The sequence below is a fragment of the Perognathus longimembris genome, chromosome 17 (genome assembly GCF_023159225.1).
Source record: "Perognathus longimembris pacificus isolate PPM17 chromosome 17, ASM2315922v1, whole genome shotgun sequence".
NCBI classification, from domain to species: Eukaryota; Metazoa; Chordata; class Mammalia; order Rodentia; family Heteromyidae; genus Perognathus; species Perognathus longimembris.
Window position 1 is genome coordinate 4905903 of NC_063177.1, and position 27299 is coordinate 4933201.

The window sequence follows — 27299 nt, forward strand, 5'->3', positions numbered from 1 at the left end:
CACACACACAGCATACACAGTATAAAAAGAAAAATAAGTAACTAAATAAATTTAAAAATAAACTTGAGAGTGTCACCACTTAAATAACTCTCTCAAATAAGAGAGTTCTCTGAGTAATGAGAATAATCATTTCTTATTTTATTTTTGGCACTTTTTAAGAGTTTAGCTAACTGGATTCGTAAATCAAAACCTGTACTTATTCAATTTCTTTTACATTCCAACTTAGTAGAGACCTTCATGAAAGACACAGTCTGCAGATATGCGTTGCTTAGCAGTGGGACTACACTCTGAGAGATGTTTGTTAGTCATTTGGGGAGCATCCTCAGGTATAGGAACAAAGCTAAGTAGATGGCTCTGTCACTGGATGGGACTTCCAGGAGTTGTCAGGAAATGGTATAGATATGAGGTGTCTAAAATTGTTGGTGTAATACAGCATACTAACAGTACACATTTTTCAGATAAGGAAAAGAGCATACTTCAAAATAACAATGGAGTATGACAAGTCACATCTGTATCCTGGCTACTTTTGAGGCTGAGATCAGATGATTGTTATTAAAAGCCAGCCCAGGCAGAAAAGTCTGAAAGGCTCCATCTCCAATTAATACCCAACAACAACAGAAAGTATAGTAGAGGGATTATTATAAACAAGTACATAATCACGTATTACCATTATCAAGTAGTATGTACTATATTCACTGTACTTGTATGAAACATGTAGAACAGTAGACTGGCATCATCACAAACACAGGAGAAATGCATCTGCTACCATATTCAGACATTTACAATGTCATTAGATGACAGGAACTTCCAGTCCCATCATGACCTTAGAGGACCACCATGGTCTGTGTGGTCCAGCATGGAGTGCAAGACTATGTTGTGCAGCACATTACTGTATATAGTCTAGACATTCCCCACCACACCCACTGTTTGGTACTTGTGGTAGCACAGATGATTGAGTCTCATCTAGAGATCCAGAGTTTACTTTCATGCTGGAGCCTGAGCAGTCAGTGCCAGAGCCCCTCCACAATTCTGATGGCCAAAGGGGTTCTGGAATCTCAAGACTAACTCCAGAACCTTGCATTTGAAGTACATACCATGCCTGGTTCTAAAGTACTAGAAACAATTAAACCAAGACTTACTCTTTATAGAAAGAATAGAGAAAGAAAAAGAAAAGAGAGTGGCCCTGTGTCTCACCAGTAAGAAAAAACTACTGGTGGTTTCCCAGGCTTACAGAAACATATATAAGTAATATTCAAAACACAGTTATAGCACAGGATTTAATCAAAGTCTGTTGGATATGATGCAATCAAAAAGCTGCTGCCAGTATAAGCATATTATTTTACAAAGATTATAAAATATGATTATGCACTATGGCAATCTAATTTTATTTTACTTATTTCTTTTACTGAAACCAGTCTTTAAATTTAGAACCGAGGAGAGTCCAGCCCTCCATCTCCCCCTCTTCCTTTATGTTTCATCTGTGGCTACTCAATGGATTCTCCCACAGCTTCAGTCAGCATCTGCTTGTCCACTGTCAGCTCCTCCCTCTCACCCAGCCTTCTCAGAGACCAGCTGTAGCTCTTTGTAGCTGATAATCAGATACCTCCATGTCTTTCTCAGCATTTCAGTCTCAATATATCTGAAATGGAGCTCATGGATGAACTTCCAACTCTGTCTGAGAAAATGCAACCTTAATTCATTCAGAATTTGAAACAGTATTTATCGATTCCTCAGCACTCACAATTGACTTGTCAAGAGCAAGTAAAATTGACTCAATGTCCCGAATGTCCATTGACCACAGCCATTTGTCTTCTGTCCACTGTCCTCTCTCTAGACTATCATTTATTTGTAAAATGTATATTCCTACAAGGTCCCTATGTGTGTATATGTATGTATATGGGTGTATATATGTACACATCTGTACATATCAGTTTTTAAATCAGCATAAACAAGTAACAATGGAATTGAAACATCAAGTATGTTTATCCTCAATGATTGCATTTTTACTTTTCAGCACTTAATGTTGGATGCACTGCCTATGCAGGCTGCCAGAAAAAAATACCATTCTGAAATTGAAAAAGCAAAATGCTTCATTTTTCATTCTTAAAATTGGTTCATGAAGCTATAAAAGAGTACATTTTTTCAACTAACTCTTTTATTTTCACAAGAAAAATATTTAGTGGAACAAAAAAAGTTTTGGATCTTTGAAGTCTGAATCTGAACGACTCAGAACCTAAAGTCAACACTATAAACATGGAGATGAGGAAAGCTTCATCATGCAAGACACAGGCATCTCATCAAACCACATGGTTCTCCAAGGGACAAGGAGAGGGTAGGCAAGAGACAAGAAGAGGAGACAAAGGACAGAAACTCCACATGATTCTGGGAAGAACCAAGTATGGAGCACTGTATCATTTCCTAGGCTACATTTTAGAATTTTTTTTTTGGTCCATTATAGGGCTTAAAATCAGGGCTTTGATGCTGTCCCTGAGCTTTTGTGCTCAAGGCTAGCACTGTACCATTTTGAGCCACAATTCCACTTCTAGGTTTCTAGTCATTAATTGGAAATAAAAGTCTCAGACTTTTCTGTCCAGGCTGGCTTTAAACTGTGATCCTCAGATCTCAGCCTCCTGAGTGGCTAGGATTATAGCTAAAAGGCCTCTTGCTCTCACAAGGCTTTGTTGCTCAAGGTTGATACTCTACCACTTGAGCCATACCTCCCCTTCCCACTTCTGGCTTTTTTGCTGGTTAGTTAGCGACAAGTGTCTCTTGGGTTTGGCTTCCCAAGTTCACTTCAAGCTGTGATTCCTCAGATCTCAGCTTCCTAAGAAGCTAGGAGTGGGTGCCCAACTATAGGTGAGAGATTCTTATTTTAGAATTTTTTTAAGCATTTGGATGCTATACTTCATCCTCATGGCTAATGACTCCCTTTTTATTTCATTCTAAAATATCTGTTATTGCTGTACATTTTAGAGGTCTCATAGATTACACCATTCAATATCCTATGATTTCAAATCCTCTTTTATAGTTAACAATCCTTTATATTAAACTTCTCCTACTTAAATATCTATGTGTTCTGTCTTCTGATTTGACTATTAACCTTGCTGCCTGCTTGGGGGGGGGAGCTTTGAGCTTAATTTCTTGGAGAAATTCTGACAAGAGTATAAGATAAAATACCCCATGGAGGCTGGGGGGAGAGTGGGAGAGGGAGTGGTGAGGATGCACTGTGTTGTTTATCCATCAGTGCACTCCCAGTGCTCCAAAATGCATTCCCAGAGCTCCAAATTGTCCTTCTCAGAGCAAAGTGGCTCTCTAACTGTATTTTCCAAGGAAAATACCACATTTCCTTGATATATTTCACAATATCCAGGAGTTTGAATGCTCTTCCCACAAAGACATGATAAAGATTGAAGGTAATGGATATGATAATTACCTGATTTGACCATTGCACAACTTTTACTTGTATCAGAAAATCTTATTATAACATATATGTATAACCAAACAAAAGTGGAACTTAAGGAGCTGGGAATATGGCCTAGTGGCAAGAGTGCTTGCCTCCTATACATGAAGCCCTGGGTTCGATTCCCCAGCACCACATATATAGAAAATGGCCAGAAGTGGCGCTGTGGCTCAAGTGGCAGAGTGCTAGCCTTGAGCAAAAAGAAGCCAGGGACAGTGCTCAGGCCCTGAGTCCAAGGCCCAGGAATGGCAAAAAAAAAAGTGGAACTTAAAAACAAAATATATACATATATGTATATATTGTATCATGCATGTACATATATATGTATGTGTATAATTATATATACTGTACACAGTATAATACATATAACACACATATTATACATATTATTATGTTGTATATTATATATTATTGCTATATACTATATGTAGATACACTATGTATATAGTACATACTATATACAATATATATAATGATTAGGGGGTTGTGGTAGGACTCTCCTGAAGCCATCTTTCTCCAGGAAACTAGGGTTTGTGAACCATCTAAGACTAAGCTTTCAGGGACAGAGGACCAATTTCCAGAAATGGGTCACTGGGAGGATTGATAAGAAGGACTCTTCTAATCTACAATCTTTGATTCCTTGCCTAATAGATTCTCCTACCTCAGATCCTGAGGCATACAGTGTGATGCTTGTTGTGCTTAATAAAAAAGTGCTTCAGAAAGCTTGTTATTGCTCAGGTTCCTGGGTCTCACCTTGGAGAATCTGATGTGGATATCATGGAGGGCTCTGCATTTTTTTTTAATTTTTATTGTCAAACTGATGTACAGAGAGGTTACAGTTTCATACTTCAGGCATTTTATACATTTCTTGTACTGTTTGTTACCTCTTCCCTCATTCCCCCCTCCCCCTCCCCCTTTTCCTCCCCCCCCCATGAGTTGTTCAGTTCATTTACACCAAACAGTTTTGCAAGTATTGCTTTTGTAGTCATTTGTCTTTTTTACCCTGTGTCTCTCGATTTTGGTATTCCCTTTCAGTTTCCTAGTTCTAATACCAGTATACATGGTTTCCAATGTACTCAGATAAGATACAGAGATAGTGCAGGTACACCACAGGAAGGGGATACAAGGAGATCATCAATAATAGAAGCTACAGTTACACATAGCACGTTGAAAGTAGTTACAACAGTGATATAACAATTGTTCCAATAACATGGAGTTCATTTCACTTAGCATCATCTTATGTGTTCATAAGGGCATAGCTATTGGGCTCTTGTGATCCTCTTCTGTGACTTGCCTAAACCTGTGCTAATTATTCCCTATGAGGGAGACCATAGAGTCCATGTTTCTTTGGGTCTGACTCACTTAAATTAGTATAATTTTTTCCAAGTCCTTCAATTTCCTTACGAATGGGGCAATGTCATTCTTTCTGATAGAGGCATAAAATTCCATTGCATTTCTAACATATTTTCAGAAGCCCTGATGTTCTAGGTAGCAGGATGCTGAGGTTTATTCTGTGGCTTGAAGGACATGGCTGTCTACGCCACAAAATGTCATCTGTAAGCTGGGATCTAGTAGCTCTTTGAGCAGCTGTTCCACTGGTCCAGTAGGTCTGGTATAATGAGTCTATGAATCTGTACCTCATTTTGTCTGCTGCCTAGTGAGTACTAATGTTTTTCAAGACAATAAATGAGACAGTCAGTGGGTCCTTAGATGGTGGTCCTCACAAGGCACTGTAGGAAAGGAGAACTTCTGAGTGCCAAGAAAAACTTGAGACAAGCATGCAAAGGCAGGTAGCTAGAAGCTACCTGCAGCTTACTAAGGATGATGTCTGGGGGTAGGGAAGTCCCTGACAGCTTGTAGCTACATGTCCCCAATCAGAGTCTCACTCCATCTCCACAGGCCAGCCCAGCATCATCTCTCATGGGGCTCTCTCACGTCTAAATGGCTTCCTTGCTCCCAGGCTTCAACTCTTCACTTCCTGCCCCAGTAATCACTCAGCTCTACAGTGAGAGTGCCACAGGATGGTACTAAAGTATGGCTGAGTATGTTTCTCCTCCCTTGAAAATCTTCCAGTGGCTTCTCCATGCGGAGAAAAGCCCAGGGCTTCCATTGACTTCCAAGGTCCTGCCTAACCTGTCTCCTCCCACCCCACCCTGAGGCTGGCCTCCTCTGCGAGTCTCCTCTCATTTGCTGTCAGTTTCTGCTGCAATGGCTGCCACAGGTACTGTTTATTAAACATGCCTAACACTCCAATCGAGGGCTCCCACCTGTGTACTCTGCCAAAATGCTCTTTTTGTACTGTTCACCTCACTTCCTTCATATTTCTGCTTAAATATCATCTCAGTGAAGCCTCTCCTCAGCCTATGTCTGAGCTCTGCCGTTTTTCTGCAGCACAAACCCTTCCTAACTCACTGTAGTAGAACCCCCTCTGTCTCACTCAGGTGCCACTCTCTGTGGTTTCAATGATTCAGACCTCAACATAGGCCTGGAAACATGAAATGGGAATTTTCAGAAATAGCCTTTTGGTATGTTTAAAATTGCTTGTTGAGCAGGTGCTGGTGACTCACCCCAGTAATCCTAGCTACCCAGGAGAATGAGATCTGAGAATCACAGCTCAAAGTCTTGTCTCCTAGCAGCTAAGCTCATCCTGACCTCTGGCTGTGCAGATGTCGCCAGAATGTCGGGAGCCAAACTTGCAGCTAAATTCATTCTCACCTCTGGCTGTGCTGTTACCACCAGGATATGCTAGATGCAAGGACATTTGTTCACAGCCACTATCCGGAATTGCTTTGCTATGTCCGCACCTTGCTATGTCCTGTCCGCTAGAGTAGATTCCTATGTTAATCAACCTTGTCCTGTGTTTACTGTAATCAAATGTTGTAAACTTCAAAGCTTCTTTGTGTTCTTGAATTTTAACAACCCTATGCTATTCCCTGGTTCCAAAACTGCATATAAACTGGAAGTTAAGAATAAACTTGGCTGCAGTCTTAAGTTTCAAGACCTCCCGTACCCCATCTTTGCCTCTTGTCTTTTTTCTCTTGTCTTGTATTTTTCCTTTTCTTTAATCCTCGCCCCCCTCATTCAGGATTCCCTTTTCGCTGCCGGCTGGCTTGGCAGGGTCTCCAATTAACTACCCCGAAAATAGGAAGTAGAGCTGTGGCTCAAGTGGCAGAGTGCTAGCTTTGAGCACAAAAACTCCAGGGAGAGTTCCTAGGACCAGAGTTCAAAACCAGGACTAACACACACACACACACACACACACACACACACACACACACACACACACACACACACACACATTGCATGTCATTTTCTGGTAGCATGATGAAATCTTGTTCTTTCCCATTCAGTCTTCCTCAGAATGTCAATCATTTCCAGTGCATGTACCAGGTATAAGCTTCCTGTCCATCAGTCACTTAAGAAGTCTCATTTATCAGACTGACTGTTAAGATAGTGCAGTATCTATGTTCAAGTAACCCTATGCCATTCTCTAATGCTATGCCACAATGAGTACAGCTTTCAGCTCTCTTTAACTCATCATGCAAGCCCCCGTTGTGCCATCTCAATATAATAAATGTTCTGATGGGGATGAGGAAGAGAGGTAGAGGTAGAAGTAGGGGATGAGACAGAGAGGGCTAAGAAGGGAGAGAGGAAGAAAGGGAAGGAGGGAGAGAAAGAAAGAGAAAGGCCACATTCATATAACTTTTATTAGAGTGTATTGACAAAAGCACCCTCTTTTATTATTCATTATTATTGCCAACCCCTTACCACGCCTACATTACAAATTAACTTTGACCACAGGCATGTATCTATTAAAAAAATACAACATATTTATGGCTCAGTACTGTCTATGATTTCAGCTACTCACCATGGATCTTAGATTATAATAAATAAGGAGTATTACTACATATAATTTATTTCTTTATGGTGCTTATTATTTACTGTCTGTTTTCCCATTTACAGTGTAAGCTGTGCAGGGGCAGAAATTATGATGTTTTAATTCACTGATATGTCCCAATCATTGATATGCCTGGAACACAATTAACATTTGCGTGTTGGTAAATATTTGAAAACCGCAGCTGTTGGGAAACCTTGCAAGGCTAACAATGGTGGAGGATGGTATGGGCTCTCTCTCTCTCTCTCTCTCTCTCTCTCTCTCTCTCTCTCTCTCTCTCTCTCTTTCTCCTGATTAAACGTACCTTTGGGAAATCAGGCCACTCTGTAGTCAAGGGTAATTGATGTGCTTCACTTCGTTAACTTTGGGTACGAGGGAAAATCGTATTTCTTGTGTAGTCACATCATGACTCCCAGCACTGACACCACAAGTGGAAAGAAGCATGCTTTTTCTTCTTTCCTTCCTACCTTCCTTCCTAAAATAAGTCTAAAATCCACAGGGAAATTCTCTTAGTACATGAGAATGTGTATTTCTCACAATTGTCTCACCAGTAAGAAACCTGCTACCTGGCAGGTCTACTGAAGAGTCTTCAGTTACTGCTTGGCTACCTGTCTTGGTCCATTTGGTGTCCCAAGGATCATATGCTACCATCTTATGCCATTACAGTGGCCATTATTTTCCACATGACATTTAAGGGCATTTTAAATCACAGGATACATCATCCCAGGTTTTGAAGAGGAGCTGCACTCATCATAGATGAACCTATAGTTCAGGATCCCAACTATACAGCTCTTTTATAATATATGCACAAATGAATGCTAGTGTAAAAAAAGGACAATGCATAAATTTCGCCCCAAATATTATTCCAGGCAGTTGACAGAGGAAGTTGACTCACTATGAGCCCATAGGAAGCTATATTGTGATTATCTAGACACCTATTATTAAGGTAGATATCATTAGCTAAGAGTGCCCCTGATAGTTCATTTCCTGACAATAGACCTGAGTTGGGCAAACTTGACCCATTCAATGTTTTAATAATAACATTGAGCTGTACATCAGAGGAGCCAAGAGTTGCCATCTCCCTTCCCAGAAAGTCTTGCTATCAAGGAGGAAGCAGGGATTGGTTTTCCCCATCTAAAAGAATGAAGCATCCATTTCTGAGTCAAGCAAAGTTGCTGACCATTAACCATAGAGGTATTCAGGGAAACTAGCCAGAGCAAAAGGAAGAGAATATTCAAATTCTCTTATGATCTTTCCATACTTAGAAAGAGGAAATGCTATTTTCATAATCAGGATGATCATCTCCAAGAAGAAATTAGCTGCCTCTTCAGCTCTGGATTCATTATCTTAAGCCTATGACAGGAAAGTAAACATACATTAGGGTGTCAGCAACCAGAAGGTAAATTCCACTGTGTTCCAATGGTCTCTTAAACAACACAGGTATTTCCACTTAATTCTTTTTCAAAACAAATAAGAACTCTCTTAATCTCTATTAATTCTTAAAAAGCATCAATTACATCCCAAACACTATTTTCTATCCATTCTTGGTCCACTTGCCAAATGGAACGTAGGTTGCCCTGAGCCATTTCACTCAATCATCAGGCTACAAACAGGAAGAGGGAACATTCCAGAATGGCAAATCCTTAAATCCCTTGAAAGCATCTAAAACTTGGCCTGGCCAGCCTTTGGTGGGATCCAAGAAGATACTTACATGCAATGTGCATGTATTTTGAGGTTTTTTTTGTTTGTTTTTTTTTTCAAATGCAAACTCAAATTCTTCCAGTAGGCCACTTTCATGATTTTTTTCAACATGGTTGTTTCTAGTCATGAATGCCTTGACTAACCTTAGGCCTGAAAAAGGCAGAGATCACATACTCCTTTTTTTTTTTTTTTTGCCAGTCCGGGGGCTTGGACTCAGGGCCTGAGCACTGTCCCTGGCTTCTTTTTTGCTCAAGGTTAGCACTCTACCAGTTGAGCCACAGAGCCACTTCTGGCTTTTTTCTATATATATGGTGCTGAGGAATTGAACACAGAACTTCATGTATGTAAGGCAAGCACTCTGCTACTAGGCCATTTTCCCAGCCCAGATCACATCATCTTTTAAGAATAACTTTAAAAATTCTCAGTGGCACTATGGCTCAAGTGGTAGAGTCCTAGCCTTGAGCATAGTGAGGCTCAGGGACAGAGCCCAAGCCCTAAGTTCAAGCCCCAGGACCAGCAATAAATAAATTAATTAATTAAAACAAAATAAAAAATTCTTTCCAGAGCCCTGGTAAAGATGGATAACCACGTTTGGTGTAAGATTAAAACCCTTTCTTTATATGCCCTTACTGAGCTTGAACTCAAAGCCTAGGTGTTGCTGGCCCTTAGCTTTGTCTGCTCAAGGCTAGTGCTCTACCTCTTGAGCCACCGCTCTACATATGGCTTTTTGGTGGTTAAGGGGAGATAAGAATCTCATGGACTTTCCTGCCCTGGATTGACTTTGGTCCCTGATCCTCACATCTCATCCTCCTGAGTGGCTAGAATTACAGGTATGAGCCACTGACACCTGGTAACTTTTTTATTTTTAATAAGGAAGTACAGGGACTCAGTTGGCTCAAATGGTTATGTATCTACTTTGAACTGGTGGAGCAACAGTGAATCTTCCTACTCCCTCCTCTTCCCAAGGCTCAGTCTTCTTTGCTTCATCCTACACTGATTCTTGCCTTGGTGTCCCTTCCTTTGTAAGTGAAGTGAGATTGAATCCCTGGAGTTGGTGAGGTGGGCGCCATTTTCATAATTGTGCATTAGGATTCCTCTCTTCTCTGTAGTGAAGGGAAGAAGTAAGCCTCACTATGTGGCCCATACTTGTATTCATCAGATCCAGAGTGATGTCAAGTGGATGGAATCAGTCATAGTGGAAGAATACCAGTGGGTAGGTCAGCATCCCATGAAGAGCTTTAGGGGTCATGCTTCACAGGCCTGGAGCCATCCGCACAGGTCAGGGCTCTTTATTCATATGGATGAGAAAACCTGGGTTCTAGTCCCAGCTATCTCATGTACTAGTGGTCATTTAAGTCAAGCTAGGTAACCCTCAGAGTCCTAAAAATAGAACTACTTCATGGGGCTTATTAGACAATGTGAGATTTGTTGAAAAGCAGCATGTCTTTAGTAGAAGTCTGGTGGCACAATGGGAAAAACTTAGATCAAGTATCTGCGGTATTTGAGAGAAAGAACATGAAATAAGATTCTAGATTTCTTGGTGAACTGTTTTATTGTGTTCAGTAGTACTTTCTGTCATATGAGTAGGGCCTAATACTCCATGAGGTTTCGGGCTCACTGTATGTATGATATAGGGAAATGTCGGTCTGAGCATTTGCAATTTTGTTTCCACTATAGTCTCCTTGGAACCATATGCCCATGGATACCAATATACAATAATGATAATCTAGAGCTGGTTCAGAGTATCGGGGAAAATGTGCCTGGGTAATATGCCATTTTATAAAGGGACTTGAACAGGTGAATTTGAGTGTCTCTGGAGATCTAGGAACCAGCCCATTGTGCATAAGAAGGGTTGAAGGTCCTGAGTCTGCTCCTCTTCAGAGGCCGATGTGGAAATATATACCTGTGTCATTTAAGAGGCCATTGGAACACAGCGTAGAATTTACCTTCCTGTTGCTGACACCCTAATATGTGTTTATCTTCCTGTCATAGTCTTAAGATAATGAATCCAGAGCTGAAGAGGCAGCTATTTTCTTCTTGGAGATGATCTTTATTATGAAAATTGCATTTCCTCTTGGTATTTAAATGTTGAATGGTCCTTGATAGAGTCTGTTTTACAGAAAAGACTGTCAAGGTTTTGTCACAGATACTATTGTGCTTTTGACTTCAGGGGGCACTTGCAGATATATTATCTCACTTAAATGAATTATATGTCCTATTTGGCTTGTGAAAAGTTGCTGTAATTTTTTTTCTTGCTTTTGGGGCACCATTTGCTTTGAGGAGGCAGATTTTCACAAAATGAAGAGCTAGGAAACATACAGCTGATTTCCACACAAATGATCATGAGATCTTCTTCCATTAACCTATCTGTATAATGCACCTACAGGAATTTAATTTGTTTTTGTTTTAGAAATCTGCTTTTCTTTAAATTTCATTTATTTCTGAGTGCACTTGATCCAAACCACCTGTGATAAAATGCATGCATAAGGCTAGGTTATTGTAATTCCTAACCCAAGGTAAATGCTATGTAAACCATTATTTTCCTGTATTATTATTATTTTTTCCTTTTATAGGAGATGGCATTTTTTTGTTTCTAAATCTCTGTAAATATCTTTTTTTTGTAATTTATTTATTAATTAAAGAAAAGTTTTCTTTGACAAGGTGTTGTGCAAAAAGGGTACAGTTACATAGTAGGGCAGTGTGTACATTACTTGTGATATTTTATATCCTGTTTTTCTTTCCCTTCCCTAGGTCGGTAGACATATATACAATAAACAATGTGCCAAGAACATATACAATAGCCATGTGGCCTACGGCGAAGAAAATTCGCCTAGGGCTTTAAATGTAATGTCGACAATAGTCTTATATGACCGTATATACATAGCTTTTGAGTTATTGTGATCCACTGAGAGGTCAATTTTTGACCTTTATAAGTTGAGTTTGGTTTTAGTTACATAGTATAGGGTCGCTGACCCAAACCTGTGGGAAATACCATTTGACAAGAAGTTTTTGGTTTCACAGACCTGGTCTCTACTGTCTCCCCCTCCCCCCACCTTAACAGTCATATATCAGGGAGATCATGCCCCTTTGTTTTGGCTTGTCTTGCTCAACATTATTTGTTCAAGTTCTGACCATTTCCCTGTGAATACCAATATTTCACCATTTCTAATTGGTATGTAGTACTCCATTGTGTATAGGTACCATATTTTTTGGATCCATTCATCTGTGGAGGGGCATCTGGGTTGATTCCATATTTTGGCTATTGTGAATTGTGCAGTGATAAACATGGAAGTGCAGATGTCTTTTTGATATCTTGGTGTAGGGGATGGCCATGCCTTTAAGACCTGGGACTGCTGGCTGCTAGCCAACTCCCACCTCCTTCTGGGTCTGAAACCGGAAGAGATGCCAAACCAGCCCCGCCTCTCATCTAAGAGCACATGTGCCACCATGGTGCCTGCTGACCCAGGAGGCTGAGCCAAGAGGTCTCCGCTTCTGCCTGAAGTTCTGTGACATCACCGTGATGGACATGCTCATTAGCCTATCGGTAGCACCTGGTCAGTCCCTCCCCTTCGCTCGTCATTACTGCTATAAGTCTGTTAGCCCCTCCCTTGAATAAACAGAACGCTCTTTGAAGCTTCTCTGAGGTGTCCCTGCTAACCGGGCTTCCTAGGCGAGTATGGGGGGGGGGCATTCTCGCAACCACACGCTGGATTGAGGCTGCACATGGCCCTCGCTCCCGCAGTAATTCCTACTGGCCAGAGGATATGCGTTGAGAGTGAAAGGGGACCACACGGAGGGGGAAAATAGGCCCAGGATCTCTACACAGAAGGAGGTGTAGATTTAGCCTGGCAAATGGTGGCCCAAATGTGGGGCGGGCTGGGAAGCCCACAGGAAGCAAAGTCTGGAGCTATCAGTAGCCCTCGGGAATTTGGAGTGGGTTCTGGGGACGTGTTGGTTCCCCCATTGGGCAGCTAAGACGATAGGGCAGAATCGATTCATGTTCCAAGGGCCCGGATTGGACTTTTAGAATATTCAGGCCAAGGGCCAAGGGATTTCTGCTGCCTGGGGGCATGGGCGCACGTGTGAGGCCCGGGCATATGGCTTTGCGGGTCTCCTGGTGCAGGGCGGGGCGGGGCGGCGAGTCTTTGCTCCTCTGGAGGGAAACCCGCTGTGCAACTGTGTGGTAGAGAAGTGCAAAAGGCGGCAGTGGCAGCAGCTCGCAAAATAGTTGCTGCCGTCTGGGCCGGGACCCCCCCCACATCCCCACCCTCCCCCCCCCCGCCCGGGATTTCCGGGTCCCAATGTGTGGGTGGCTTGGGGCACTGTGGGTGGGTGCGGAGCCGGCAAGGCATGCAGAGCGCCTGGAGCGGCTTCCCCTCGCGCGGGCACCCCTTCCCTTTCTGCTTCTGGGGCCGCCAGAGTGCGGCAGCGGTGCGGGGTTTGGGGGCTGAAACTGCCTTTGCGCAGGCTCCCTTTCTTTTTTCGCTTCTGAGGCCCAACGACGGCGGGCAGCGCAGTTTTGCGCACGTGGTTTTAGGGCTGGCCCGCGCCCTCCCTACCTCTAAAGCTGGCCCCAAATTACTGGATTGGATTATAATATCTATTGGAAAAAGAGACAGGGTCTTAGATTTTTGTTATCAATGCTTGATAAGTTGGGATGGCCTTCTTCCCCCCCCCCCCCCCCCCGCTGGTGGGCGTGTTGTATTCCTCGAGGTTGGGTGGGGACTTGGAGACTGGGAAGCTCCTAGCAGCTTCACAACAAAGGCGTCCTGCTGTGACCCTACAGTCTGTGTCCTGTTAGGTCTGTGTTAAACTTCCCACCATGCAGCTTGCAGGTGGAGTTACAACAACAAAAAAAGCCTCAGTTCTCCAAATCCAAACGGATCATTTGGGGGGCAAACAAAGGGTTCTGATGCAGCAATAAGTGATTTGACTGGATTTTCTAAAACTACTTCAGAGATACTAGAAATTGAAAGAGTTTTTCTTGATGAGTGGAAAGTTTGTTTGTCTGCTGTGATTTGACTCGGTGCTATTCTTGCAATTTGGAGATATTGAAAAGGCAAGGTGCTGTGGCCAAACCTCTTGTGCTCATAAATTCTGGTAAACACGGTTGAAGGTACTTTTGTCACAATTATTTTGGATATCAGTCTAATGATTTGGGTACTAAATTCTGTGTAAATGCTCTGATGCAATAAGTAAGACTCCTAACTATCTTAAGTTACACATAATCAGGCAAGTGTTTTAAAGTATGTATAACTAACTAATGGGGACAAAAGTAAACTCTCATTAACCCTGTATGTAGAAAAAATACGGCAAAGCAAGCTAATGCTTCTCACTAATTTACCGAAAAGCTAAATGGATAAGTGTTTCTAAATTAGTAATTGTGATTCCTGAATTAAGAAAAAAATTGTCATTTGAGTTCGGAGTCTTTTGGATGCAAGTAAGGCTGAGGCAAAGGCTTAAATTACATTCCTAGATGGAAATTTAAACAACCAGAGTTATCTTGGCATTTTGTAACTAGGAAAATCTCTTAAAGTCATCACCCTGCTTAAACCAAAAGGGCATCAGCCTACAAAAGCCAGAGAATACTCAGAGCAACCAACCAGGAAATGCTGGGGGATTTTAAATGTCTTAACCAGTCTGTGTAGAATCTTGCAGGCAATCTTGCAGGAGGTGTCTCTGAGATCTTACTACAGCCTTACCTGGATGCAACCCATCTCTCCTGCTGGCCTACTAATTTGGGATGGAAGACACAACCACTGCTAAAGCTGAGACTTTCACATTGTTTTAACCCTTTGCCCTCAATTGTCATTTATCTGTGTTCTCTTCCACCTGCCGGTAAGATCAAATGGTATGATTTAAATTGATGGCACATAGATCTCATGTTCTCTAAGTGTTACAACAAAACTTTGACAAGTGGTTTTTGGTCAGTTCTCGACAAGTTACAGGTTAAACTCTATCCCTAAGGTCTCCTCGTTGCTCAATTGGACATAAAAAGGGCTTATGACTAAAACTCCTCGGACCACAGTTCAAAGCCAGCCCAGGCAAAAGAGAAATCTCTCTAAAACTCCATCTCCCAATTAACCAGCAAAGAGCCAGACTGGGAGCTTGGCTCAAGAGAACCAGCAAAATGCTGAAAGCAGCACCATGGCTCAAGTGGTAGAGCACTAGCCTCGAGCAGAAGTACTCAGGGACAGTGCTCAGGCTCAAATCCCGTAAATGCGGATGGGAGGCTGCCATCCCAGCAACAAGCGCCTGAACTCCTGGGATTCAGCCAGTCCAAGAAACAGGGATGTGGAGAGGAGTAAGAGGAGAATGGTGTCACATCCTAAACGGAGTTGCCTTGTCTTCCCCGTCCAAAACTAATCAGAGCCGGGAGGTCAAGGGGAATAGTTACCTGTCCATTTTCCTTTTTCCTGCCATATATATATATATATTATATAATATTATATATTATATATAATATATATAATATAATATATAATATATATTATATATTATATTATATATATATTATTTATTTATATATTTATTTATTTAAGCCTCTGACTTGCTACTCCAAACCGGACCACTAGCACTAAATACTTCCTTCAGTTATTCCTCCTTTTTTGTAATTGACCACAATTGGGTTTATGCTCCAAATGGAACTTTTCTGGCTTGTGCCCAGGGTATGTTCTATGTCATTCATGTTAACTAGATCTGAGAACTTGTCAGTCTTTTTCTTGATCTTTTCAAAGTCTCTTTTAACAGAATAACATCTCTCACTGAGGTCATCACCTGGGAACTTGCGGTTCAAGGCCATCATCTTTCTACACTGCTGTGCCAGGCTACAGGGCCTGGACAGAGGAGACCATGACACCCATTGGCCCTGATGGCCATTCTTGTGGTAACGACAAGGACTTTTGCCAACCACAATGGACGGTACCAGGCCATATGGCAAATCAGGAACCCCTGACTACTTCGCCCCCTTTCAGCAGGACGTAGTTTCAGAAGAAATGACCTTCGCCCATACTCCCAGCCTGGTGCCCTCCTGTGTCATTTTTTCAAAAAAAAAAAAAAGGTGGGGGGGAGCATCCCCCATGACTAGTTAAGGACAGTTATGCTTTACCCATGACTAGTTAAGGATAGCTATGCTTACATTAAATATCTTAAATTTACACAAAAAAGAAATTTTAAATCTTCCTAAAACAGTACGGGAAGGAGCCTTGTATGTGCATTTCCAGATTGGGAAATTAAGCCCGGAGCACTTGCTCTGGAGAAATGTCTTCTTCTTGTTCTCTCTAGGAAAACAAGGACCATGCTGGATTTCTTCTGCTCTTCCAAGGGAATATGGGGAGCCTGCCTGCATACAACAGCGGTAGACGGCAGGAGGTAGGAGTAGGAGGCAGCCAGCTTCCCTTCCCTGCTTGTTTTCTAGACTCTTCCTTGAGCATCTCCCTTGGCACAATGTTTTGCTGTGGCAGTGTCACCTACAGTGTTGCACGAAAATTAAAGAGAAGTTTTGCACCGTTGTTTCTTCATTTTCCTCTCCCCCTGCTGGTTGATTTAGGGGGTCCCGTTGAAGGGAAATAGGAGCTGAGGGTTTTGACACCTTACTTCAATGTTTTGATAGATGTTTAAAAGGTAGGCATAAGGGTTTAGTGCCTTGCCTTCAATGTTTATGAAAAAAAATGTTTTACTATCTACATGTGTTAAGTTATCAGCTGCTGTGGACTACCAGAGTCGCCAGAATTTAAACCTGCTTCTACCTCACCTCCAAAAGAGGAATGATGTCTGCATTTATCTTGAGTGGCAAGGAAAAGGGCTAAGGACTCCAATTTCTCCGGACTGAGCCAAATGGATGTCCCCTTCACTTACCCCTTCTTTTGTGGAAGAGGCCCCATATATATCTTATGTCAACATTTGCCTCATGCCTACATATGCCATATGTTTACAGCATTTCCTGCTAATTTAAAAAACAAAAAGGAGGGAGATGTAGGGGTTGGCTATGCCTTTAAGACCTGGGACAGCTGGCTGCTAGCCAACTCCCACCTCCTTCCAGGTCTGAAACTGGAAGAGATGCCAAACCAGCCCCCGCCTCTCATCTAAGAGCACATGTGCCACCATGGTGCCTGCTGACCCAGGAGACCTAGCCAAGAGGTCTCCTCCTCTGCAGAAAGTTCCGTGACATCACCGTGATGGATATGCTCATTAGCCTATCGTTAGCACCTGGTCAGTCCCTCCCCTTTGCTCGTCATTACTGTTATAAGTCTGTTAGCCCCTCCCTTGAATAAACAGAACGCTCTTTGAAGCTTCTCTGAGGTGTCCATGGTAACTGGGCTTCCTAGGCGAGTATAGGGAGGGGGAGGGCATTCTCGAAACCACACGCTGGACTGAGGCTGCACATGGCCCTCGCTCCCGCAGTAATTCCTACTGGCCAGAGGATATGCTTTGAGAGCCACAGGGTACCACATGGAGGGGGAATAAGGCCCAGAATCTCTACACGGAAGGAGGTGTAGATTTAGCCCGGCACCTTGGGGCCTGTTGTTCAGGATAGATGCCTAGGAGTGGTATGGCTGGGTCATAGGGTAGGTCTATATTGAGCTTTTTGACAAATCTCCATACTGTTCTCCAAAGTGGTTGTACTAATTTGCACTCCCACCAACAATGGAGGAGGGTTCCTCTTTCCCCACACCCCCTCAAGCATTTGTTGTTGCCTGAGTTCAGAATATAGGCCATTCTAACTGGAGTGAGGTGGTATCTCAGGGTTGTTTTTATTTGCATTTCCTTTACTAACAGGGATGTTGAACATATGTTTCTTTGCTATTTTTATATCTTCTCTTGTGAAGTCTCTCTTTAGCTCCTTTGCCCATTTCCTAATTGGTTTAATGGGCTTGGAGGGGCTTAGTTTTTTGAGTTCTCCGTAGATGACAGATATTAGGCCTTTGTCTGTTGCTGTGCTGGTAAAGATCCTTTCCCATATGGTTGGCTGTCTTTCTAGTTTGGTGGCTATGTCCTTAGCTGTGCAGAAACTATTTATTTGTAGTAGTCCCATTTGTTGGGTCTCTCCCCTATTTATTGTGCCCCTGGGACTCTATTCAGGGAGTTCCTTCCTGTGCCTATAAGTTCTAGCATCATTCCTACTCTATCCTTCAGTAGTTTCAAGGATTCAGGCCTTATATTGAGGTCCTTGATCCATTTTGAGTTCATCTTGGTGCATGGTGATAGGCTTGGGTCTACTTTGACTTTTCAGCATATGGCTACCCAGTTCTCCCAGCACCAGTAGTTGAAGAGGCTCTGTTTATTCCATTGTATGTCTTTAGCTCCTTTGTCGAATATCAGCTGACTGTAAGAGTGCAATTTTATTTCTGGGTCTTCAATTCTATTCCACTGGTCTTCAGGTCTGTTTTTATACCAATACTAGGCTGTTTTTGTTATGATGGCTCTATAGTAGAGCTTGAAGTCTGGTATTTTGATACCTCCTGCACTGCTTTTTTTGCCTAGAATTGCTTTGACTATTCTAGGTCTTTTGCTGTTCCATATGAATTTATGGGTTGCTTTCTCTATTTCAGTGAAGAATGTAGCTGGGATTTTGATGGGGATTGCATTGAATTTGTATAACAATTTGGGCAATATGGCCATTTTCACTATATTGATTCTGCCTACCCATGAGCATGGGAGGTCTTTCCATTTCCATCTCCGTGTGTCTTCTTTGATTTCCCTTATTAGATTTTTATAGTTCTCATTATATAGGTCCGTCACGTCTTTGGTTAGGTTGATCCCTAGGTACTTCTTTTTTTGGCTACTGTAAATGGAATTATTTCCATAATTTCTTTTTCTGCTTGTATATTGCTGGTGTACAGAAAATCTGCTGACTTTTGTGGATAGATTTTGTAGCCTGTTACTTTGCCAAAATGGTTTATTAGGTGTAGGAGTTTGGGGACTGAGGTTTTTGGGTTTTTCAGATATAAGATCATATTGTCTGCGAATAGGGATGGTGTTCTTCCATTCTCTTCGTGCGTGGTAGGTTTGTGTGGAGAGGTCTGCTGTTATTCGGATCCTTTTTCCATTGTAATAAATTTCTTTCTTCGCTTTGGCTGCATTCAAAATTTGCTCTTTATTCTTGAGATCTGTAGTCTTGATTATTATGTGCCTGGGCAATGATTTTCTAGGGTCTGGTCTGCCAGGCGTCCTATAGGCTTCAGTTACCTGGGTGAAGTCCCGTGTGAGATTGGGAAAGTTTTCTGTAATCACTTTATTGAAAATATGTTGAAGCCCTCTGTTCTGGTATTCGGCTCCTTCTATTCCAATTATGTGCAGATTATATCTCTTGTCTTTGTCCACTAGCTCCTGGATTAGTCTGCCCTGGAGCTTTACTGTTTCTTGGAGTGTGGTAATTTTCTGGTTCTTGTCGGCTACATCATCATCCAAGAGAGAGATTCTGTCTTCAATATGGTCAATTCTTTGTGCTGTGGATTCAAGTGTGGAGTTTATGGATGTCAGGGAGCTATTATGGTTGCCAGATCAGCTCTGATCATAGAAATTTCTTCCTTTAAAGAGTTGTATTTTAAGTATATTTTTTCATGCATTTTGCTTCTCAGGATGTTAAGGTCTTCTTTAACGGAGGTTTGCATTGTATCCATTTTGCTTCCATTTCTTTCTTGGTTTCCTGAAGGTCCTTCAAGACTTCCATTCTAAACTCCTGGAATTGTTTTGTGATTTTGTTCCTGCGGCTTTCCGTGATTTTTGCTATCGTAGCCTCGGTTGCTTTTTTATTTTCCATCTCCTCTTTGGTCGTACTGTTTTTTGTAGCTGGTGAGTAGGTTTGCCCTTTCACGTAGTTTGCAATATTTCTTCGTGATTTGCGCATCTGGGGAACTGTAGGTGGTTTCCTTGGGTTGGCTTTGTGCTGGTTCCCACTGGTTCGTCAGTGGGAGACTTGTTTGTGTCCTGGCTCTGGGTTTGAGTTTGGCTGTTGAACCTTACTGCCCAATGGGTGAGCATGACCGTCTTGGTTGTTGCTGGGGTGGTCACCCTCACTCCACTTGGGGGTGGGTAGGTTCTGTGTCTTTCTCTGTGGGATAGTGTCCTGCCGCTGTGTTTTGCTGAACCTAGCGTGCCCCTGGTGGGGGTTTTCGGATTGCTGATTCAGCATGGCGTGGAGGCTTTTCTCTTCTTTGGTTCTTTTTTCCACTAGGTACCTTGGTCAGAGGAGCTCACCTCTCAGATTAAGATTTGCCCACCTGTGTGGGTTGCTCCGGGGCTGGTGTTGTTGAGGGGCGGCCCACCCACCTGTGTGAGATGCACCTAGCAGAGTGGGCACTGCCTCAGGGGGGCCCTGCTCACCTGTGCAGAGTGCACCTACCAGAGCAGGCGCTGCCACTGGGGGGCCCTGCCCACCTGTGTGAAGTGTGCCTACCAGAGCGAGTGCTGCCGCTGGGGGGCCCGGCCCACCTGTGCGAAGCTCCTTCAGAGGTTTGGGCAGGAGGTCCTCTTGCTGGAGGGTTAGCATGCTGGTCCACACTGGCCCTCGGGGGGTAGGGCACGGGCGTGTGCACTCTAGTGCTTCCTCTGGGGGTGTGCTGCCCTGAGCTGTTGAAGGGTGCTTGTGCCCTCTCACGAGTTTGCTGTGGGGGGCGGTATGCATGAGCCCCAGCTGGGCCAAGATGTCTGGGCGCAGGTTGGTGCCCACAGACTCTGTGCCTCAGCTGCGAGAGGGGCGTTTGTTTGGGCCCAGTGAGCCTGTGACTGCTGTTCAAAAAGTCCGCAAGGACCAGGTGCCTCAGGTGGGGCTTCCAATGCCCACTGGTCCTTTGGCCCCTGTTGGGGAGGGGGCGGGGCTGGTGCTGCCCGGCTCAGGCTCCTCTGCTGCCTTTGTGCTGCTCCGCCCCTGCTAGCTCCTGTGTCCTCCCAGAGTCTGTAGGAACCTTTTGCTGCCTGATTTGTGGCTGGCTCCTTTGTTCCCTCGGGGTAGGGAGGGGGAGGGAGGGAGCTCTAGCTTCTTTGTAGGTTCTTTGTATGTTTGTAGGTCTCCCATTGCAGGGGGGCGGGTAATGGGGAACTTACTGGTCCTGGATTGTGTGAGCATCCTGCGCCGCTGTGGGCTTTTCGGGGCTGTGGTGCTGGGGTGCAGCGATAGTTCGTTTGGTGGTGGTGGCCCCGGCTCTCCCTGTCTGCACTGCCCAGTGCCCCTGCTGCTTATGTCTGATCCCGACCTTTCGGTCCCGCAGGTCTGGTGTCTCTGTCGGTCTGCACTCAGTTCTGGGGTCCGTGGAGCTCTTGCCGTCTGGACTCTGCGCTCCTGGCGTGAGTTTTCGGCAGTTGGTTTGCTGGTGCTGGCTCCCCTTTCCCAGCCTGGCCCTGTTTGGGCCAGGGTTGGCGGTTGGGGGAGGGGTACCCCGGAGATTTTCCGGCTCCATGCAGGTTATAGGCTCTTCTTTTTTTGTTCTTTTTCATTTCCTGAGTTCCTCTGTTGTTTCTGATTGTTGGGTTTGCTGGATTCTTGATGGGGTTTTGGGTGCTGGAGTTTCCAGCTCACTATTCAGTTGGAGCGAGTTGGGGTGCCTCCCTATTGTGGCAGCGCCATCTTCGATCTACTCCTGTATTATCGAAGAAATAATAACAAAACAAAAGCCTGTCTGTATTCACTGCAGATGTTATTTTTCCCCCCCTGAAAGTTTAAATTTGTAGTTGGTTGACTCCCATCGAGGCAAAGTTCACAGACATAGAGAACCATCTGTACTTTCTTGTTTTGCAGGCTAACAAACTTAAGTCTTAGGTAAAACTGCTGGTTCCTACTTTACCCTGAACACCTTAGCCTTCTGGGCATCAGTGGCTCCTTTGTGCAAAACTAGCTTCTCAAGAGCCTGGGATCTGGGCTGGGAATATGGCCTAGTGGCAAGAGTGCTTGCCTCCTACATGAAGCTCTCGGTTCAATTCCCCAGCACCACATATATGGAAAATGGCCAGAAGGGGCACTCTGGCTCAGATGGCAGAGTGCTAGCCTTGAGCGGGAAGAAGCCAGGGATGGTGCTCAGACCCTGAGTCCAAGGCCCAGGACTGGCCAAAAAAAAAAGAGTCTGGGATCTGAGGATTGTAGTTCAAAGCTAGCCGAGGCAAAAAATTCACTGAGACTCTCATCTCTAATTAACCACCAAAAAAGCTAGAAGTAGAGCTGTGGCTCAAGTGATAGAGCACTTGCCTTGAGCAAAAATGCTCAGATAGTGCCAAGGCCCTGAATTCAGGCCTTAGAAATGGCACAAAGAAAAAAAAAGCCTTCATCTTAACATAGTTCCCAAGTCATTTGTGCACCTAGTAGTTCCTGAGAAGTGTGAGACTAAGTCATAGGAACATTGAAGAACCTAAATTTGGTTTCTTTTAATTTTTCTTTTTTGAGATGACCATATTAGCATATCAAGGTCTGTCTTGGCCTCCCAGGCCCTAGCATTACAGGCATGTACCAAAATACCTAGTCCCAAAAATCTGGATTTGAATCTGGAGCCAGCTGAGAACAACTACAGTGTTTCTAACTACCCAGCTTCTACTTCCTGTCTGTTAACAGGTCCTGAAGTATGTTTTCACAATGAAAACCTTCTCCTGTGACTCTCACAACCTGTGCAAATGAAGAGCCTAAATACTGTTTAATAGAAAAGAAAATACCCTTTGTGCATTTACTGAAGCTAGAGAGTGAGACATCAAGGTTTGAGTCTAGGTTTTCTGGAAAATCACATGTTACTCAATGATGTATTTCCTTAAGAATGTTTTTGTGACTTTGAAAACTCCTTTTCCCCCTGCTTAATCCTGGCTGACATACAATATCCTTTTCTCTTTTCTTTGAGTTTTTATGACATTATTCCATCCCCTGCTGAGTTGCAAAAGTTGTTGCACTGGGGCAATTTCAAATATAAAACATTCTTCACCACCAATCACAGCCACTCAGGACTTCCGCAGCCACCGGGGCTTCCCTAAAATAACATTCCATTGGCACGATCCTACCAAGATGGTGCCAATCAAGAGTGGAAAGAGGAACCCAGAAATCCTGGCGACAGGAGAGAAAAGCAATGTGAAAGCAGGCATTCCCACGTACCCCTTCCCTCTGTGAGCCTGTGCTGGGACATATCCATCAGCCTGAGGAAAAACAAATGAGAGAGAGAGGAAAAAAAGGGCCATTTGTTAGAACCCAATCATAAATCCCGTGGGACAATGCCACATTGTCAGGCTGCAGCTCTTCACATTTTCCTACTGATAACACAGGTATGCCTTGTGGCTTGGAGAAGTCCCAGGAGCAACAGGGAAGACAGTATCTGCTATCTCAGAATTTTGAGCAAGCTGGGTCTTGCACAGTCCATCTTAAAGGGCTAGACTGGCTCTCAGTCTCTCCCCCACTCCCATCTATAGTTAAAATGGTGGCATTTGAATATAAGCTTAATAGCATCTTTTGTAATCTAACATCCTACTCCTCTTACCTGTGTGCTCATGTCCTTAGCTCAAGTCAGAGAAAGAACATAATTAAACAGACTTCCTAGTAGAATACAACTGTCCATGTAAATTATCACCATAAGATAATACTAGGGATAAAAAGACACCTCAGAAACCATCTGGTTCAAATAAATACCTGTAAGCACAAAAAAACAAGTAGACCTGTGGGTTGGCAGCTTCAAAGATGGTCCTCAGTGATCCCTATCTCCTGGTTTTCCCTCCTCTTTATAGAGCTGTGTGATGAACCATGTAATTAATAGAATACTGCAATTAATAGAAACAAGTAATTAATAAAATACTGCAAAAATCCTAGTGCATGACTGAGATCTGGTTGCAGAAGATACTGCATCCCCTTGAATAGTAGCTTCAGGGACAACAACCACCACAGCACGAGAACATGCAAGCGGCCCCTGAGATTGGACCAGGATTCTGGCCTGTAGCCATAGGCAGCACCACCCAACGTACTACTCACAGAAGTAAGCCACCCCAGACGAACCCTCAGATGAGTGCACGTCGAGATTTCACCAGACACCCTGAGCCCTCTAGGATACTTCTTAGAGAGTTGTGATTGTTTTTCTCTTAAGCTTTAGGGCAAAGTATTAAACAGATGTAAATAATGGAATGGATGAAGCAGTTACGTGTTATATCTATCCTCAGAATGAAGTCTAAAGTCATTGTGGCCTAGAAGACTTCACATTGATACAACTGGCCATCCCTTACTATAGTTTGGATATGGTTTGATTTTTTTTTCTCTAGCTTTAAGTGTTGACTTTAATCCCTTTGTTGAAGTATTTAAAAGGTAGAAACTTTACTTGTTTAGAGATGGAGCCTTTAGGATGAGATTATGTTAGAACTCCCAGGATTGCACTTCTAGTGGCTTTCTATAAAGAGGAACTGAAAGATCAGACACGGAGACCTGCATTTGCTCCCCTCTCTTAACTTGGGATGATGCATGGCCTCAGGACTCTGTCATAAGAAACCCATCACTTGGTGGTGTTAAATTTAGTGTTACGTGCATGATTCATAATTAAGTTTGGTCAGGAGATTTCTCTGTCTAGTACAACATGAACTAACTTTCTATGTAAAATATACTACAACCTACACTTGAGTCTCAGCCCATCACAGAAGCTCAGCTTCAGTCAACCACAGGCACTAAGTGTAAGTTCATGTGAGAGATGAGTGCCAAGCTGTCACCCATCTGTTCCTGGGTATCTCACTTCTGCTTTCTATCCATCACTTCCCTTCTCTAGCAACAAGCATAATCTGTGGTGTGATAGAGTGGAACATCTGGAATGATCTTTGGTTTTGTTGGCTGATGAATTCTAGAATTGCGAATAAAGCACACCTAAGATCTCCAAAACTATGATGGTAATTTACTCTTTGAGCATTACAGACATTCCTATGGCAACAGTTCCTGTTACAACATTAGGACGTTAAGCCTCCAAGAGCCTTCAAGTCTCTCTCCTGACATTCTATCCCTAGGTATAGACAGATGGGGTTGAAATAAGGATACTGGATCTAACTGGTGCCATCTTGGCTTCTTAGTAGATGAAGGTGAAGTCCCACCCCCAGGTGATGGGTGAAAGCATAGGTATCAGCCATCCCAGAGGAACATATGGAGATAAGCACAGACAGGAGAAGAAGGTTCATAAGGAGGCTTATTAGTGGGGCCATAGTTCCCATGAGAGAGGGAGCTACATGGCGTCTGCACCTTAAACAGGTGGCTGCTTCTCTCTCTGGGGGTAAAGGGGAAGTAGTTAGGTAGTGAGTAGGAGTGGCTCATTAGGTATGGGTGAATCTGGGGGCTAGTGGGAGGAGCTGAGGACCTGAGGCTAGGAAAATGCTAACAATGGGGGTGCCTGAATTCCTAGAAGCTGGGACAGGGACTTGAACAATAGGTTAAAGGACCTGCCAGATCTGTGCAGTGAACTGGAGACTCTCAAGCTCCCTGTGACCCTGCCCACTGACCATGACCCAATTTAGGCCCTGAGCAGATCAGCCGCCATTTTGCCCCCATGCCTCATGTCTCCTGAAGTTCCTCAGGTCACCATGGTGTCCCATTTCAGCTCTCCACTGGAGTTGATCTGGTTCAGTGAGATTGTTTTTCTGCTCTTTCTTTACTCTGCAATCTTCATGGATCATTTTCCTAGCAGCTTGTGTTCGAGGCTGCAAGGTTTTGGGGGACTTGTGTCTGCACACAGTTTCTGGCTTTCTAGTAAAGATTCCTGATGGCACCCCTCAAAAGATGGCTTTTCTGTATCTTGTGATCAAACCCCATATAACAGGGTTGAAACAGAAGAATATGGTTGATAAACACAGAAAGGAAAAGAGGCTTTCTTGGGTGGTGGATAGGGCTAACTGGAACAGAAAGGGATAGTTTGTATTGTGAGAATCATAGAAGATCTAGAGAAACATGTGAATGGAATATCTGACCCACAATAGTCCAGGGAATTGATCCTGCTCACCTGACCCACAACGCTCCAGGGAATTAAGTCCTTTTCACTTCTTCCTCTCTTTCAATTATACTTTCTTTGAACCACGAGGAAAAGATTTGGTCAGGTTAAACTTAGACCCCATTTCAGAAAGGCTGGGTTCAAGTCCCATACTCTGAGAAGCAATTGTAAGAAATAGATCTTTAGGGTCTAAACTCCCAGAAGGGAGAGGCTACAATAAAAGGAGATCCAAGGAATGAAGTCATGAAATGCGTTTAAAAAAAGGAAACTTTGGGCCAAAGATGAAAGGTCTTTTCTTTTTTTTTTTCCACTCTGAAAATCTTTTAGAATATGTAATGCTTTCACACAAATAGAAGCCCCACTCCTTACATTATTTAACACAAGGGAGAACAAAGAACCAGAGAACATACATTGATCCCACTTCAGTTCCTGAGAGGATAGGAAAAATGACCTAATGGTGATTTCTTATTTCTAATTTACATGATAATTTGAACCTGAAAACAGTAGAAAATAATTAACCTGACTCCTGCAGTAGGGGCCTAGTGGGCTGTTATCCTTTGCATCTCTTGACAGCTTTCTATGGCGAGAGAACTTAAGAAAATATTTTTTTTTGCATTTCCATGGCTCTCTCCACCTTGTGCCTCATTCTTGAGGCTCTATCATGAGCTTCATTCTGTGGCTCAAATCTGAACATAGTCATGCAGGGCCCCAAGGAGAATTACTGACCACGTACCAAAAGCCTCAGCAAGCAAGCTCCAAACTTCCTGTGGTGAAGATTAGGCCAGCTGTGTCTAGGAGACAAGTCTTCCCAGAGATGAGAAAAAAGAGAAATGAAAACAAGAGAGTGCATAAGGGAAAATTGTTATTTCTCAGTCTTGTAGCTCAAAAGCCATAGCTCAAATTCTGCTGGCCAGAGAGGGCTCTAGTTCTGTCCCTATTAGGACAAAAGTCACAGCCAGTCTTGAAAACACTTAGTACACTATTATCACAGAGTAATAGGCCCAGAAAGAACTCCAGCATTTACCCAAGGTTACTTCTCCCAGTTTCAAAGGGAGCTTGGTACCCTCATCCCTTTATAGGGACTTATATCCAGAGAAATTTTGTCAGCAGTATTGAAAGGATATGGGGAACGCAGTATTCACCTGGGCCCCAAACACTGTTCTCTGCAATTTAGTGAATGAATGGGCTTTCCCAAAAGGGAAGGAGGACTAAGAAAGCAAAACCTGAACTGTGTGAGACTTGTTTTGTAAACTTTCCCTAAGTCTTATCAATGTTGGCTGCATTTTGCTTGAGAGTAAATGGATGCATATGAAAGTTTAGTGCATATGTTGTG